The following is an 8402-nucleotide window of genomic DNA, read 5'->3' as shown; positions in this document are numbered from 1 at the left end:
GGCTCAAGTCATGATGTCTCAGTTCATGGCTTCCAGCCTCATGTCGGGCTCTGTGCTGACAGCTCAGAGCCTGGAGCCTGCTTCAGATTCTGTGTCTGTCTGTCTCTCTCTCTCTCTCTCTCTCTCTCGTTCTCTCTCTCTCTCTCTCTCTGCCACTCCCCCGCTCACACACTCTCTCTCTCTCTCTCTCTCAAAAGTAAACATTCTTTAAACAAATTTAAAAAAATAATTTTGAACAAGGGACCACACTCTCATTCTTTTTTTTTTTTTTAACTTTTTTTAATGTTTATTTATTTTTGAGAGAGAGAGAGACAGAGCACAAATGGGGAGGGGCAGAGAGAGAGGGAGACACAGAATCCAAAGCAGGCCCCAGGCTCTCAGCTGTCAGCACAGAGCCCGACACAGGGCTTGATCTCAGGAACCGTGGGACCATGACCTGAGCCAAAGTCAGACACTTAACCGACCGAGGCACCCCACCCCCACATTCTCATTCTGCACTGGGCCCTGCAAATTATGTAGCTGGTCCTGACTGGCCTGGCTCTTCTTTCTGGGTGCAGACCATAAGTATAGCCAGGTCCTCAGTCAAGGCCTGATGAAGCGAATACTTAGACTCTCCACCTGGGCTGGAGGCCAGAGCCCCTGACTGGGAATGTGGGACACAGGTCTTCATCCTGTCCCTGCTGCCAGCCTTCTGCCTTTGTCACTCCCCATCTACGAGATAGGAGAACTGAATAGTTTTCTTTTTTTAATCAAAAAAAATTTTTTTAGCATTTATTCATTTTTGAGAGACACAGAAAGACAGAGTATGAGTGGGGGAGGGGCAGAGAGAGAGGGAGACACAGAATCCCAAGCAGGCTCCAGGCTCTGAGCTATCAGCACAGAGCCCGACGCAGGGCTCAAGCTCATAGACCGTGCGATCATGACCTGAGCTGAAGACAGACGTTTAACCAACTGAGCCCACCCAGGTGCCCTAAATAGAGTTTTCTAACGGTGCTCCCCAGACCAGCCTGGGGTGGGGGTGGGAGCTGGGGCATAGGAAGTCCCAGGGGGCAGTTTGGGACCCATGCCCACCCCTACTGCCAACATAGGGACTCCCCTCTTACCTGTTCTCTCTGCTTGGTTCCACAGCAGAAAGGAATGAGGGTCGGCTAGAAAGTGACCTGTCTGGATCGCCCACCCCAGGCTGCCCACGCTCGCACTCTGCCCCTGGGGAGGAAGGAGAAGCCTCCAGCATAAGGCTGCCAGGTGGAGGGCCCAGCTGTGGGAGGGGTGCCCCAGGTACCAGCCAGAAACACTTACCAGGGAAGATAGACACCAAACATCATGAATACACACACACACACACACACGTGCGTACACACATGGAAAAATTCAATTGTTTACAAACTGACCAGTTGTTTCAAATTGCTCATCCTAAGCACCACCAAAGGCTCTTCTGCACAGGGGAGGGATGAGACCAAAGAAAAACCCAGCACTGGCCTTGCCAAGACCGTTTGGGGACAAGGACCCCGCCAGGCAGGCGTTGGCAGAGCCCCTGGCAAGGCCGTTCCCTGCAGAGAAGGGCCCGGATGCAACTGGCTCGAGGCTCTGCAGACTGTGGGCCTCTGACCTGCGCGCACCAGCCCCGCCCCCAGGCCACCTGTGCAGAGTCAAGGAGCCTGCGGACCCATCAGTACCCAGGCCCAGGAGAGGGGGAGGAGGGAGGGTGGGCCGGTGGGAGGGGAGAACCCCAGGAGGCCCCGACAAGCTGCCCCTTTCGTCTTCACCCAGGCAGGCGAGTGTGAGAGCAGACCCCAGGATGTCTGCAGCTCCTTCAGTGCCAATTACTGCAGAAATAATTCAGCGTGCTCACCCCCTGCCTCTCAGCACACACTCTTTGGGGACATTTTAAGTCTGACTGTACCTGCTGAGCAGCTGACAAATGAAGCCTCTCGCTCGCTCTGCCTCCCTCCTTCCCGACTGCTGTCCCTCCACCCCTCTGCCCAGGCTCATTGCTGGCGGGGAAACGGAGGGCTGGGTGTTCTCATCCTGCGCCCCTCCTCCCCGTGCAGGGCCTGCTCAGACCGGTGCCCTGTGCCCGCTGCCTGGGCTCTGCTGCCAGATGAGGGGTGGCAGGGCTGGGTTCCCTGGAGTCCGTCCTTACAGGCAGGAGCTGTGGCTTATTCAGCTTTGGTTAGCTGTCAGGAAATATTGCCGGATTGCTGGATGGGTAGCCGGGCAGGTGGATGAGTGGGCAGACGGGTGGAGGGAGGGAGGGATGGAGAGAGGAATGGAACAGATCCCAAACGTGGCCTTTCCCAATGCTTAGGGCTTTCCAAGTCTAAACAGATGACTCAACACAGTTCCCTGTGAGGCACAGCTGCTATTATCTGAACGGTCGGCCCCACAATTCCTCTTGGGAAAAAACTGTTTCGGTTTCGGAAAATACTTTTAAAGGATGACTGCGGATGATCCCAAGAATACACTCCACCAGGGGACCAAGGCCGCAAAAGAGATATCGGAAGTGAACAGGTATTGGGACGCCTGGGTGGCTCCGTCGGTTAAGCGGCCGACTTCGGCTCAGGTCATGATCTCGCGGTCCGTGAGTTCAAGCCCCGCCATCGGACTCTGCGCTGACAGCTCAGAGCCTGGAGCCTGTTTCAGATTCTGTGTCTCCCTCTCTCTCTGCCCCTCCCCTGCTTGTGTGTGCTTGCTCGCTCTCTCTCGCTCTCTCTCTGTCAAAAATAAATAAATAAACACTAAAAATAAAGAGAAGAAGCAAACAGGTATTTCGAGTAGGGAGAGAGGTCAGAGACTGAAACCAGAGCAGTGGGGTGAGGCGGGGAGGGGGGATGCCTGGGTACAGCTCCCCCTGCCCCCCACTCGGCCACATGACCCCACCCACAGGGGTGGCTGAATCACTAGTGTGCATGTTCCGTTCGATGCTGTTGGTGCCACAGGGATAAAAGCCACTCCTCACCTCACCCTGAACGTCCCCCGTGTCACCTGCATGCCCAGATGCTTATGGAGATGGATTTGGGTGAAGAAGGGCCTGAATTTCACATCGGAATCTCCGTGGTTCAGAATCCTGAATATGGAAACTTAAGGCCGCCCCGCAACGGGGCGTTGACTCAGCCAAAGCAAGACCTCAGAGCCAGAGGGATACCGACGCTCGGGATTTTGCGTCGGTGCCGCTAAGGTACCGAAGCGGGCTCCGGGGGCTCCTGTCCGGGATCTGAGGAGTGTAGAGGCTACGGGCCAGCGTGACCACCCGTCCCAATCTCCCCACAACTAAGGGGTTTCCCAGGACGCAAGATGAAAATGCCAAAACCAGCAAAGTTCCCAGGCAAGTTGGGAAGAGCCCATCTCTGTAAACAGCTGACATGTGGCTCACATGAGCCACGGCTGGCTGCTAGACAGCTCTTCACACCGTTCCCTCCATTAGTCCTGACAACACTGGGAGAGAGACATCATTCCTCCCACTTGACAGAGGAGGAAACCGAGGCTGGGAGAGCTTAAGTGGTTTACACAAGATAACACAGCCAGCAAGTGGCTGAGCGAGGATGTGAACCCATGGCCCCTGCTTTTAAGCTGTGTGCTCATGTCCATGGTCTCCTGAGGATGCTCGACTTGTGGCAAATGGAAATCAGCATCTTCAAGCAGCCTCAAGCCGCCTCACTCCATGCTGTGGTCCAGGGCCTGGGTCTCCTCTGGAACGATCCCCAGTGGCTTTGCCTTCTTCGGGCCCCTAGCTGTGGATCCCAGCAGCCCTCTGCCACCCCCAGCCATCAGCCCAGCAGGGCCCCGTGGAGCTCCAACACACACCTATGGAGTCAGAAGCAACAAGAATGCCCCCTGCTTCCTGGCTTGGCTTTTATCCCTAGCCCTGTCCCCACTGTATTCCACGCCCTGTCCCCTAGCTGACGGCAGAACCCCTCTCTCCTCCACTCCCAAAGTGGGAAGCAGCATTTCCCGTCCCCCCCCCCCCACGCCCCGCCCAGCCCAGGGATTTCCAAGCTGGGAATTCAAACAGCTCAGCAAGGAATAGGCTCAAACAGAGTCTGCTAATGGAAATAACAAGATGATAAATTATTCCAGGGAAAGAGCGATTTTCCTTCTACTCTGCTTGACTCAGAAAACACTATGATCACAGTAGAAATTGGAGGTGTCAGAGCTGGCATCTGGGGAAAGAGAAATGAAAACATTCTGCTTTCTGCTGTCAGTGCAGCCCCAGGGGTGAGAAAGAATGCGAGGTCAATCCCAGGACCGGCACACGGCTGCCCTGAGCAGGCGCGGCCTCCGTTGAAGCCCCAGGCAGCAGAACCTGGCCACCAGCTGGCTGAAGAGGCTGGGGAGTTCAGGGCAGAAAGCCCAGGCCCCGGAGTTAGAAGACACTGTGTTCTCTTCTTAGCTCTGGCACTAGCTGGCTGTGTGACCTTAGGCAAATAGCTTAACCTCTCTGAGACTCTGTCTCCTGGAGATAACAACAGGATTACATGAAATAATGCACGGTGCGTGCTTCAAACGTTGCCTGGTTCGTGGTAAGAGCAGCAAATGCCCTGGCTTAGCCACTCTTTCAGGTTATGCCCACTCCCAAGATCAGAGGGGGCACAGAATAGCTACCAGGCTCTGGGTGCAAGATCCAGCAGGGGAGGACACAGAGTGCAATTGGACCCATGACCCTGGGGTACCAGGCCCACCCCAAGGGCCAGCTCGCAGAGGGAAACTCGTGCCCATGCCCGACACCGATAATTCGAGGGGGAGGGGGCTGCCCAGACTGACCGTCCACCTCCCGCCAGCCAAGGCCTTCATGCTGTGAATGCCACTCTCTTAAGCTTCCGGATAACTGAAGTTCATCCGGTCCCCTAGCTGTTGGGGTTTTGTTTTGGTTTTATGATTGCTTTTTAGCCACTTTTATGGCAATCTTCCTGCAATGTATTAGGAACGCCCTTTTTCTCCAGATCAGCATGTAAGCGCCCTGTCAATTTTGCTGGACTAGAGACATAAGACCTCTTCGTCCCCACACTGAATGGCCCTGGGTCACTGGGACGGCTGCCTTCCCCCTAAATGTTCTTGTTAACAGGTCAGCCCTGCGCCCCCAACCCCTGACAGTCGACAGCCGGAATCTGCTGCCTGCTGCCCCCTCCAGGGATGGTGCACGGGAGATAAACAAGCTTTACCAAGTCATTGTTCTTAATTTGCAGTAAGGCCAAAGCTTGGGCTCCCAACTGAACTCTGTTCTAAAGGCAGGTTTTTTTTGTTGGTTGTTTTTTTTTTTTTTTTTACTGTTCAGAGGCCTTTGATTCTTTCTCTTCCCCAGAACTGGCTGAGTTCCCAGGGTTGAAGTTGCCTTGAAGTCTGACTGCTGAAGGAGAAAGGGAGTTTCTGTCCATTTTGTTGTCAACTCAATCCAGAGTCTGAGCTGGTGGCATAAAGATTTCAAACATCCTGGATAGGATTTCCTCAACTAGATTGTTTTCGCAAATACAAACATGAAACTGGGGAGGACAGCTACCGAAGAAGTCCCGATTCCAGGCTCGAGGTGTGTCGAATGGTGGGCACCCAGAAGAGGCCCAAACTTTAGGGGGGCCACAAACCAGAAACATCTCCCCTGGATTTGGGGGCTGGTGTGCAGTTACCCACATTTTTATTTTGCCAAGTAAGAATATAAAATCTGGGGCACCTGGGTGGCTTACTCAGTTGAGGGTCCGACTTTGGATCAGATCATGATCTAATGGTTTGTGAGTTCGAGCCCCACCTCAGGCTCTGTGTTGACAGAGCTTGGAGCCTGTTTTGGATTCTGTGTCTCCCTTTCTCTCTGCCCCTCCCCCACTCATTCTCTGTCTCTGTCTCTGTCTCTCAAAAATAAATAAACATTTAAAATTTTTAAAAAAAAATCAGAACCACCAGGGACAGCTCAATGGCTCAGTAGGTTAAGTGTCCGACTTCTGCTCAGGTCATGAGTTTGAGCCTCGCGTTGGGCTCTGTGCTTACAGCTCAGAGCCTGGAGCCTGTTTCTGATTCTGTGTCTCCCTCTCTCTCTGCCCCTCCCCTGCGCTCCCTCTCTCTCTCTCTCTCTCTCTCTCTCTCTCTCTCACTCTCTATCATTTTTTAAACATTAAAAAAAAAAAATTTTTTTTAATCAGAACCACCATATAAGACCATTCTCATTTCAGAAAAAAGATCACAAAAAAGGCCATCTTTTTCCAATTAAGTGGATTTAACTTTGTATAAAACTCACCGTGTTGTCCTCTGCTTTTCCTATTCTGCCATGGCTGGGTAAAGGCTTCGTCACGAACCTGTCAGCTTACCAGCCCGTGTAAAGCACCAGCCAGGATCCAGACTCAGGAGCTAGATGTCAGAACTCCTGGGTTCAGGTTCGGGTTTGGAGCAGCTGCTGTTGCATGGGATGGGGCTGGGGATCCCCGGGCCAGCTGGGGCAGAGACACAGCCTGGCTTTGCATCCACAGCCCGCCTCTCACTAGTTGTAGGGTCCTGCAGAAGGCCCACGTGCCTCGGTCTCTCCCACCTAAAATGGCAGGGACCACCACACGCACCCCTCGTGGGTCTGTCATGAGGACGTGTACCCGGCACCCAGAGCTTGCTCACTCAGTGAGCAAACTGGCTCCCCACTGTTCCTTGCAGGTCTGTGTATGTTCAAATAAGTCCGGGGCCAGGAATGACCTTGGGGACGGGAAGCATCCAGGCCGGGGAGCAGAGACACAGTGGACGGGACTCCTGGCAGCGCAAGGTCGGGCTGACCCTACGGCTCCAGCAGCCCAGTGAAGTCCCCAGAAATCATACCCAGCCCGGTTTCCCCTGCGCTGAAACCTGACTTAACAAAGGCCCTCAGCCGGCACCTGGACAGAAGAGAGGAGTGTGGGTAGGGGTGGGGGGGCTAAAACCCCTCCCCCCCACACACACACTGACATTCTCTGTCCTCTGAGCAACAAAGGACCTCTGAACACTGACTCCGGTCCTTTGAGCATGCATGCACTGCACACGAGGGCACGAACATGAATGTGTCCACCTGCACAGGTATGTGCAGATGTGTGTACACGCGTGTGCATGCGTGTGGTCACGGGTGCAAGTGTGGCTGCGCATGCACAGGTGCTGGTATAGAAGTGTGTTTGTGGAGACCTGCATGAGCACAAAAGAACTTAAAAGTTGGTTCTGACCTGTCTCTCTTTCTCTCTCTCTCTCTCCCTTTCCACTCATTCTTCCCTTCCTTTTTTTCCCCTTCTCCCTTTGCTGGAATAAAAAAAGAAAAGCTGCAGAGGGGACTAGAAGAGGGCCGGGGGACCTGGGGGTCACACAGACCTGGGACTGAATCCCAGCTCCGCCATTTCCCATCCCAGGGACACCAAGCCTCAGTGTCCCATCACGGGATACGGGTGTTTGCCTGACACCGCGCACCACAGGCAGATTCGTGCATTCAGGTGGTGGGACCGAAGCGTCGCAGGCTCTGGGGTCAGGAGGCCGGGTTCGCAGCGCATTCTGTAGGTTTCTAGCAAGGTGACCTCGGGTGGTTTCTCACCCTCTCTGTGCCCAGTGTCATTGTCTCTAAGAGAGCTCAACTTACGCAGGGGCTGTGAGGGTTAAGTGAGCCGTGTGTGTACGGAATGCTGTCAGAACAGCGCTAGGCACGCAGTAGGAGCTTTGTGACGGCAGTTCTTAAAATGTGTATCGAGAAGCATTTAGAGAAAAAGAGAAAACAAAAAAAAAAACACTTAGACTTTTTAGGAGGCACGGAACTGTTCTAAAATTGGATTGTGCTGATGGTTGCACAACCCTGTAAATTTACTCAAAATCATTAAATCGTACACTTACCATGGTCGTTTTAGAGTGTATAAATTATACCTCAATAAAGCTGTTTTTTTAATAAAGCATTTAGAGCCAAGTTGCAGAATAATACATGCCGTATTGGTGCCATTTATAAAAAGTTTTAAACTCTATAAAACAATACTTCTTGAATATAAATATGCATAATAAAAATATCAAAGGCAGCCCCAGGCAGACCCACATCAGCTGCAAAATTAAGCTTGCCCCTGGGGCGCTCATGGGACCCAGGAAGGGGAAGTTATATCTGTGATATTTTACAGTGTTGATATTTTTATTTATTTTACTTTTTATCTTATTTTGGAGAGAGAGAGTGCAGGCTGGGGAGAATGGCAGAGAGAGAGAGAGAGAGAGAGAGAGAGAGAGAGAGAGAGAGAGAGAGACTCAAGCTGGCTGCCTGCTCAGTGCAGAACCGGACTGGGGGCTCCGTCCCGCAACCCTGGGATCACGACCTGAGCTGAAACCAAGTGTCAACACTTTAACGGACTGAGCCACCCAGGTGGCCCTTATAGTTCACTTTAAGTTAAAAACCCTCTCCAAAAAAAAAAAAAAAAAAAAAAAGAAAAGTTCATTTTGTTGAGGAT

Source organism: Panthera onca, chromosome E1 (genome assembly GCF_046562875.1).
Source record: "Panthera onca isolate mPanOnc1 chromosome E1, mPanOnc1 haplotype 2, whole genome shotgun sequence".
In the NCBI taxonomy this organism is placed as follows: domain Eukaryota; kingdom Metazoa; phylum Chordata; class Mammalia; order Carnivora; family Felidae; genus Panthera; species Panthera onca.
Note: the sequence above shows the minus strand (reverse complement) of the source record.